We start from the raw sequence: 9,968 nt of genomic DNA, 5'->3' as shown, positions 1-9,968 counted from the left end.
CTTCAGTAATTAAAAGCATCGCCTTTGCAAGTTGCATTCTGTCACCTGCTGAACTCAATTATTCTGTTACAGAGCTTGCAACATTATGTGTTGTATGGGCATTTACCAGATTTAGGCATGTTCTTTATGGAAGACATACTACCACTTTTATCACATTCAGATCCTACCAGAAATTTTTCCATTGCCACTGACAGTTCTAACACCGCTCTATGAGTACACATTTTCCAGGAAATTGAGGAAGACAGTACTTCAGTAATTAAAAACATCGCCTTTGCAAGTCGCATTCTGTCACCTGCTGAACTCAATTATTCTGTTACAGAGCTTGCAGCATTATGAGTTGCATGGGCATTTACCAGATTTAGGCATTTTCTTTATGGAAGACATACTACCGTGTATACAGATCATAGAGCTATACAGATTTTACTTTCCGCTAAATTTACACATGACAGGTTAAGCACATGGAAGCTTTATTTACAGGAATTTAATTTTTCATTGTTCACATTCCCGGTACACAAAATATTGTAGCAGACACACTATCCCATTCTCTCAGCAACAATCAGCAAGACATCGCAACCGACTTCTGCCAAGCAAATTTTAGCCTCATGTATATTCAACAAGTTGCATTTGAAAATTTCATTTCGTTGTCATTACGAGACATAACACAAGAGCAGAGCAAGGACAACATATGGAAAGAAATTAAACATTTTTGGCAACATAGGAATAACGTTACCATTAGAAACAATTATACTGTACGCAACAACATTTTGTTTCGCCGCTCTCACCTTGACAGCAACAACTGGTTTTTATGCATTCCTGGCGAGCTTGTTAGCAAATTAATTTGGTATACTCATTTAAGTTACGCATATTATGGAGCCAGAAAATGCTTTCTAATACTGAGACCGAACTGTTATTTTGCCAACATCCGACGAGTTTTAGCGTCTTGTAAAATCTGCCAGAAAGCTAAATCAGACACGACTTCTCATATTTCGCCGTTACAACCCATCGTACCCATAAATTGAGTCACATGGCCACTGTGGACGTTTTTGGACCTATTCCCAGATCTAATAGAGGTTTTTGTTACATCTTTGTCACTGTTGAACTCACTTCGAAATTTGTTACCTTCACTCCGTTACGCAAAGCGACTGTTAAATCTATTTCGAATGCATTTGTAAAACATTTTCTATTTCATCAAGAACATGTATTGAAAGTAATTTTCGACAATGGACCACAATTTCGATCTCCGATATGGACATGTATGTTACGAACTAGATACATTTCTCTGATCTATATATCCAGGTATCGCGCATCTTCGAACACTTCAGAACGATTGATGAAAGAAATTGTTAAACTATGTAGAATATGCTGCCATAAGACATACTGATTGGGACACCCACATACTCTCATTCCAGGATGTAATTAACTCCATACCAAATGAATCTACTATGCTATCTCTGACTTATATTAAAAAATGTTGAACCACCCAACCAAATTAAAGAATTAGTATCTTTTCCTACATCTCGTCGACTACGCCACCGTGAAAATATTGACATTGCGCTCAACAACATCAAACGTGGCGCAGAGCGCCGCAGAAGACAGCAAAGACAGGTTTGTACACGCCGTGAATTTCACATAGGACAGAAGATATTAGTACGCACACACTATTTATCCAACAGAGGAAAGAGTAGATGCAGTAAATTTGAGCTTCTATACGCTGGTCCATATAGAATTCGCAGTATTCCTCACCCCAATGTAGTATATGTCGAAACTTTGAGAACCAGAAAAACCAAGGCAGTCACCATATTTCCAAGATTAAACCCTTTATTGAATGAACATACTTTATGATTTATCACACTGTAATGCCATTTCCAGATATTTATATGACGACTTATTGATGATGATCATATTTTTTCTTGGCAAGTGCCCGGCAAGATAATGTTAGCAGGTCGCTTTTCTTGTCGTTATATATCAGACTGTGCACCTTTTCCATTTCTTTGATGTATATAAGATGGTTTTCCTATCGAAAGTAGAATTTTCTCCGTATGCACTATGAAATCTTTAAGATATAACAAACACCAGTTGACTTTGACATTTTGCCTTATGATATCCCAATATCTTGACTATTCTACATTTTTTGCTACTACATTATGATACTGTGTGTACATTTCTGCACTTGAAAATTCTCTATGGTTTTGACCTAAAACGTTTTCTGTCATGCTATGCTGTATGCTTAGTCATATCACTAGAAACAATTTTTCCTTTAATGGGTATATGATTTAAATGCAAGATATTAATCCGTATTCATCATTTTCAGAAAGCAATACCATGTAAAAGAAATAAATTAAACAACCACAGTGGTTTACTATGAAACGGAAATTTCACCATCGGAATGAACGAAAGAAAATGCAATACCTTGTCATGAAGAGTAAATGGATCAGTATTAACAAAGATTACCAAAATATGATACTTGCACCACATGATAGCAACCTTGACTAATTACTTTTCTTTCTGAGTATGACGCAATTGTGGCAGACCATGTGTTGATTGTAGTGATGAAGTATGCTAGAAGTAAGAAACTTCGTAATATATGAATTGGTGATGCTGATGAATGACACTGATAAATAAAATAATGAATAATGAACTATTTTCGCAGACAATAAGAAGTGATGGTGTCTAGTTATATGAAGAAAATAGTAATGAATAAGGAGTATACTTGGAAGGAGAGACAGCATTGGTCGTATTTTTTTGTTTTATTAGCCGCAAAATCGATTTTCGGTCACTTAGTGACCATCTTCAGTGCTAGAAGTTAATTTTTTTTTTCACATTACGATCAGAGAGTATAAAACAGAAAATCACAACTACATCTGCATATGAACATAACAGTTGGTAGGAACATACCTGTAATATACAATTTAAATTGGTAGGCACTGGTGTCAACAAGCTTACAGCGATCACATAAACTGAGGCCGCTGTTTACATGCACTTGTTCAGCAGACCTTGGTGTGACAGGGCTTGGCACGCCCTCTATGTGACACATCTCACGTGAAGACTTAATATTACTGGTTTTGCGAGATATTAACACTAAATAACTCTTGTGCATTTGTGAATCATGAAGTAATTCAAATTTAAAATGTACATAAAACACATAGCAGCTATGTGTTTTACGCATATTTGCATCCAAAGGTTCGTTGCAGAAGTATCTTTTTTTTTTTAAGAATGGAGAATTTATTTCACACTTCAAAGTTGTTAAGCAAAAATTGCAAGTATTGTAGTGATACTAGCAAAGTTCTTTTCTCAGGTTTGACATTAAAATTGACATATACATCATCCATCAGTTTTCGTATTTTTGGAGCAATGGGAATCCAAAGGGCCATATTATGTTACATACTTTCACTATTACATCAGTTACAATAATGAACTCAAAGTGGAAACACCTCAGGGAGAGTTACAGAAAAAATTTAAGAAAACACAGAAAAGTGAGATTAGGTGACGCAAGGAAAATACAATTCTACTTGTCTTTGGTTTCATCAGATACATTCCTTAGAAGATGTTGTAATTCCAAGACGTCTGTGATTTTACTTTTCAATCTCTGTATCACAAGATAAAGGTAATCCTAAAAGGTCGTTACTAGCTCCAGTTGATGACCAATCGCCATTTACGAGTACTGCTTCACTAAAATGATGGAGAAAAATGTAGAAAAATATTGACAAATGGTTTTGGCATCTCAAGAAGGACAAATTGGCTTTGATAAAGGACAGCAAGTTGCCATCCAAAATTATGACACTTGATGCAATAAACACCCTTCTTCTACAAAGGCAAATATTTTTAACACTTAAAATACAAGAGATTCTGTATAATGAATATGATGAAGTGAGCTCTATGCAAAGTTTTCCTTCAAAACATTGTGCACTAATTCATCTTACCTTATCATTGTGCAACATTCCTTCTGCTCTTATACTCCTACAACAATTTGTTGTCTTGAAATTTTTTTTCGGTGTTCCGGAGCAGATACTCAAATGTACTATGGTTCGTTCTGTATTACGAATAATCTTTCTCATGAAAGTTTTTAGGTTCTTCATGTGAGGAAATATATTCCAAAATGCTGGTCAATATTTATGGGATGAGTCCATAACCACCTATTTCTTCTACGCTTCAAAACTCGATGAGTCAATGTACTGTCAAAAAGCACCAATAATGCTAAAATTAACTGAACTCCATCCAAACAGGCGTTGAAAGGCCCAGCAGTACTTGCAGACCTTTGTGTTATCCCCAGCCAATAGGAGTGACTGAATACAGATATGGAGGGGCACATGGTCAGCGCATTGCTTCCCTGGCCCTTGTCAGCTTTCAGGACCAGAGCCGCTACTTCTCAGCCAAGTAGCTGACCTCACAAGGGCTGAGTGCACATCGCTTGCTGGTTGAGCTGGCCAAGCTCGACAGCCGTTAACTTCGTTGATTTAAAGGGAACTGGTGTTATCACTGTGGCAGGGCTGTTGGTTGCCGGTAAAACAATGAAGTCGTTTTTCTGTAAGGTGGCTCTGACAGGATGGCAGTGAACAACTTGTAGCTGTACATGTGTATCTATGACCATGCGTGTTATCTGTTGGAGAGTGAGAGTTCTTCAATCTGTGCCAATCAGCCAGTCAATGATAAAACACAACAACATAAAAGCAACACAAAAAGACAAGCATTTCTCGCACTTTAAACTGATTTGAACTGCACAAAGATACAATAATACACCTGTGTCAGTTGACAGCAATTCTTTTACCATGCCTACAGTGTTTGAGGCTATGTTGAACCCAACTATTATTCTTTCTGTTAAAATAGAAACATAAAAATGGAAACTCTTTAGAGGCAGAGAGAAGAATTTAAATTTTTGGCAAAATGAGGTCAGGTGATCCAAGAGAAGGTCCATTAAAACGAATCTCCTTCGTCTTGGGTTCACCATGTGAATTATCTAAAAGAAATATTGTTGCTAAAAGCTGTTCACAGTCCTTTGAAAAATAAGATAAGGTAATTATTACAACATGTGGTACTGGAGTGTCCCAGAAATACGAAAGCGAAAATGTCAAACAGGAAAATTTTGTGTATTAATTACTATAGACTCAGTGGATCCATCGTGAATCTAATTTATCCTGTAAAATACCTGCAGGAACAGCATTATGAATATGGAATAGATCTACTAATGACCTTTCTAGACATTGAAAAAGCGCATGATAGTGTGTGTGTGTGGAAGCTAAGTGTTGAAAGCCCTATAGAGCGGAGGAGTAGTAAAACAGATTATTTGGAGGATAATGGAAATGTACCATGGAAGTGTGACACACATCAACGAGACATAGTGCTTCAATGCTGTTGCAGATAGAGCTCACAGCGGAATGGTTCTGCTGGCATGCACTGCCCTCCTATATAGCCGACGAGTGACCTTGATTACGTAACGCGCTGATAACAGACTTAGAGTCTGCAGGCATCAGCCGGAATGGCTTATCCCATACGCGCGTTGTAGCCGTCCTAGGTCTAGGGTTAGCGTCTTTGATTCATAATCAAAACGTCTTTGGTCCCAGGTTCGATCCCCGCCACTGCCTAAATTTTGGTAAATAATCAGCATTGTCGGCCGAAGACTTCCGGCATAAGAAGTCAGCCTCATTCTGCCAACGGCCTTGACAAAGAGGGCGGAGGAGCGGATAGAGGTTCAGGGCACTCTCTTGTCCTAGGGGTGGGAAATTGCCCCTAAAGGCGGAAGAAGCAGCAATGATCAACGACATGAGGATGCAGAAGGCAATGAAAACCACTGTATTAAAGACACGTAACGTGTATCCACAGGACACGTGGCCTGTATTTGAAGAAGTGTCATGATGATCTCTCCATTGACAAAAGACTCCGGAATAGTCCCCCATTCGGATCTCCGGGAGGGGACTGCCAAGGGGGAGGTTACCATGAGAAAAAGATTGAATAATCAACGAAAGGATAACGTTCTACGAGTTGGGGCGTGGAATGTCAGAAGATTGAACGTGGTAGGGAAATAGAAAATCTGAAAAGGGAAATGCAAAGGCTCAATCTACATATAGTAGGGGTCAGTCAAGTGAAGTGGAAGGAAGACAAGGATTTCTGGTCAGATGAGTATCGGGTAATATCAACAGCAGCAGAAAATGGTATAACAGGTGTAGGATTCGTTATGAATAGGAAGGTAGAGCAGAGGGTGTGTTACTGTGAACAGTTCAGTGACCGGGTTGTTCTAATCAGAATCGACAGCAGACCAACACCGACAACGATAGTTCAGGTATACGTGCCGTCGTCGCAAGCTGAAGATGAACAGTTAGAGAAAGTGTATGAGGATATTGGAAGGGTAATGCAGTATGTAAAGGGGGCGAAAATCTAATAGTCATGGGCGACTGGAATACAGTTGTAGGGGAAGGAGTAGAAGAAAAGGTTACAGGAGAACATGGGCTTGGGACAAGGAATGAAAGAGGAGAAAGACTAATTGAGTTCTGTAACAAGTTTCAGCTAGTAATAGCGAATACCCTGTTCAAGAATCACAAGAGGAGCAGGTATACTTGGAAAAGGCCGGGAGATACGGGAAGATTTCATTTAGATTACATCATGGTCAGACAGAGATTCCGAAATCAGATACTGGATTGTAAGGCGTACCCAGGAGCAGATATAGACTCAGATCACAATATAGTAGTGATGAAGAGTAGGCTGAAGTTCAAGACATTAGTCAGGAAGAAGCAATACGCAAAGAAGTGGGATACGGAAGTACTAAGGAATGACGAGATACGTTTGAAGTTCTCTAGCGCTGTCGATACAGCAATAAGGAATAGCGCAGTAGGCAGTACAGTTGAAGAGGAATGGACATCTCTAAAAAGAGCCATCACAGAAGTTGGGAAGGAAAACATAGGTACAAAGAAGGTAGCTGCGAAGAAACCATGGGTAACAGAAGAAATACTTCAGTTGATTGATGAAAGGAGGAAGTACAAACGTGTTCTGGGAAAATCAGGAATACAGAAATACAAGTCGCTGAGGAATGAAATAAATAGGAAGTGCAGGGAAGCTAAGACGAAATGGCTGCAGGAAAAATGTGAAGACATCGAAAAAGATATGATTGTCAGAAGGACAGACTCAGCATACAGGAAAGCCAAAACAACCTTTGGGGACATTAAAAGCAACGGTGGTAACATTAAGAGTGCAACGGGAATTCCACTGTTAAATGCAGAGGAGAGAGCAGATAGGTGGAAAGAATACTTTGAAAGCCTCTATGAGGGTGAAGATTTGTCTGATGTGATAGAAGAAGAAACAGGAGTCGATTTAGATTAGATAGGGGATCCAGTATTAGAATCGGAATTTAAAAGAGCTTTGGAGGACTCACGGTCAAATAAGGCAGAAGGGATAGATAACATTCCATCAGAATTTCTAAAATCATTGGGGGGAGTGGCAACAAAACTACTATTCACGTTGGTGTTAGAATATATGAGTCTGGCTGTAACCTCTCCGTCACTTATCGACCTTAATGACAGTGAAAAATTAAAACGTGTGTACCTAATGGGAATTTGGGAAAAGCAATCGTCACTGAAGTTAATTTATCGGTAAAGAGGGAGGAATGGGTTACATCTAAATGAAAGGAAAAATGCAAATGAAACTGGTGGAAATTAATTTTGAAAAGGGGTAAAGTTAATAAAGAAAGTAAATGTGCGGCCGTTACGTTAACATTTAACTAGCGGTAATTAGATATTTGAGATTTGGGGGAAATTACGGTCGCCAGTCCTAAGGACAATTACTATAGTAACTGAAAAAGAAAGGTTATTACACATATAATTAGCACTAGAAGCGTGGCAACTGAAGGTTGACACGTGTAGTGTGAAAACTGAAAGTTTGTCAGAAGTAATAAATTTCGCTATACTCTGACTTAATTTAGCAAAGGAATTAATAAAACCGGAAAATCGAAAGTTAATTTAGTGATTGAAGTTAATAGTGAGCTTTCTTTCTGAGGCACATCGAAATTCAGTAAGATACGGTTAGTCTTGGACTTCCTCAACAATCATTTCAAAAGCTACTTGAATCTACACAATTTAGAAATAGGAGATTTAACTTTGAACTTGAATTAAATGATTCTGAACAATTAACAATAGTAAAATTTAGTACGTACCAAGCTGAGCTGCAGTTACAGGTAAGCTAAAATACGGTAACAAAACTCGCACTCTTAATTTGTGCTTGTGTAATCTAAATGTTGTAGCCAGCTATGAATACCTTAACTGAACTTTGAAATTAAAGCAGTGAAACTGAATGATGCTGGTATTTGAATTTCAACGACACTCGGGCTCATTTCGGAAAAGGAAGGGACCCTGCTTGGCAACGCAATTGGGACAATGAGCAACAAAGGTTCATGCTAAGTTGCTGTAATTTTGTGATGCAACAATTTTAAAAGTTTGAAAAGCTGAGGTCTGCCATACAGTTCTAAAACTTTACGTGCTTTCAGTCTTCCTTGTTGGCTGATGGAAGGTTTGAAGCCGTCGATCGAGGATGTGGCGACAGTCACTCATTGTCGGCCGTCGCTGTTGCAGAAGCTGGATGTTGGCGCGTCTTCTTCTCGACACGGTCACCATACGAAACGGGCTCTTGATGTGCGCCAGCTAATGCTTCCCGTCCGTGACACCATGTCAGAAACTATCATCGCAAGTCAAGCGCAATTACATGCTGCCAAACCCCGAAAGCGCGGCAACTCGCGGGAGCGTCACACAGCACACCTGCTCCACTGCACTACTCCAGCCAGACCCCCTCTGCTCAGCCCGCGCTCCACGCGGCAGAGTTAACACTACCAAAGATCCTAAACACTTTCGTTCTCCACACGACCTATCGATGTATTCGTTCGATAGTACAGTTTTCCCTAGGCCAGACCCAGCGTATAAATACAAATAATATTCACAAAACAAACCAATTATACATCGACATAAATGCCTATATATACAAATAGTAAAACAATTACAATATACAAAGACACAGAAATGTTATATCTTCAGGTAACAAAATAAGGAAAAAAATTTGCAGTGCAATAGATGGAAATAGGAGCATATGCATTTCCGGCGTTACATGGCGATATACCATCTGACTTTCAGAAAAGCATGATCCACACAATTCCGAAGACGGCAAGAGCTGACAAGTGCGAGAATTATCGCACAATCAGCTTAACAGCTCATGTATCGAAGCTGCTTACAAGCATAATATACGGAAGAATGGAAAAGAAAATTGAGAATGCGCTAGGTGACAATCAGTTTGGCTTTAGGAAAAGTAAAGGGACGAGAGAGGAAATTCTTACGTTACGGCTAATAATGGATGCAAGGCTAAAGGAAAATCAAGACACTTTCACAGGATTTGTCGACCTGGAAAAAGCGTTCGACAATATAAAATGGTGCAAGCTGTTCAAGATTCTGAAAAAAGTAGGGGTAAATGGAAATGGAAATGTCGTGTGGCTAGGGCCTCCCGTCGGGTAGACCGTTCGCCTGGTGCAGGTCTTTCGATTTGACGCCATTTCGGCGACCTGCGCGTCGATGGAGATGAAATGATGATGATTAGGACAACACAACACCCAGTCCCTGAGCGGAGAAAATCTCCGACCCAGCCGAGAATCGAACCCGGGCCCTTAGGATTGACAGTCTGTCACGCTGACCACTCAGCTACCGGGGCGGAAGCTATAGGGAGAAACGGGTCATATACAATATGTACAACAACCAAGAGGGAATAATAAGAGTGGACGATCAAGAACGAAGTGCTTGTATTAAGAAGGGTGTAAGACAAGGCTGTAGCCTTTCGCCCCTACTCTTCAATCTGTACATCGAGGAAGCAATGATGGAAATAAAAGAAAGGTTCAGGAGTGGAATTAAAATACAAGGTGAAAGGATATCTATGATATGATTCGCTGATGACATTGCTATCCTGAGTGAAAGTGAAGAAGAATTAAATGATCTGTTGAACGGAATGAA

The sequence above is a fragment of the Schistocerca americana genome, chromosome 6, assembly GCF_021461395.2.
Source record: "Schistocerca americana isolate TAMUIC-IGC-003095 chromosome 6, iqSchAmer2.1, whole genome shotgun sequence".
NCBI lineage: Eukaryota > Metazoa > Arthropoda > Insecta > Orthoptera > Acrididae > Schistocerca > Schistocerca americana.
Note: the sequence above shows the minus strand (reverse complement) of the source record.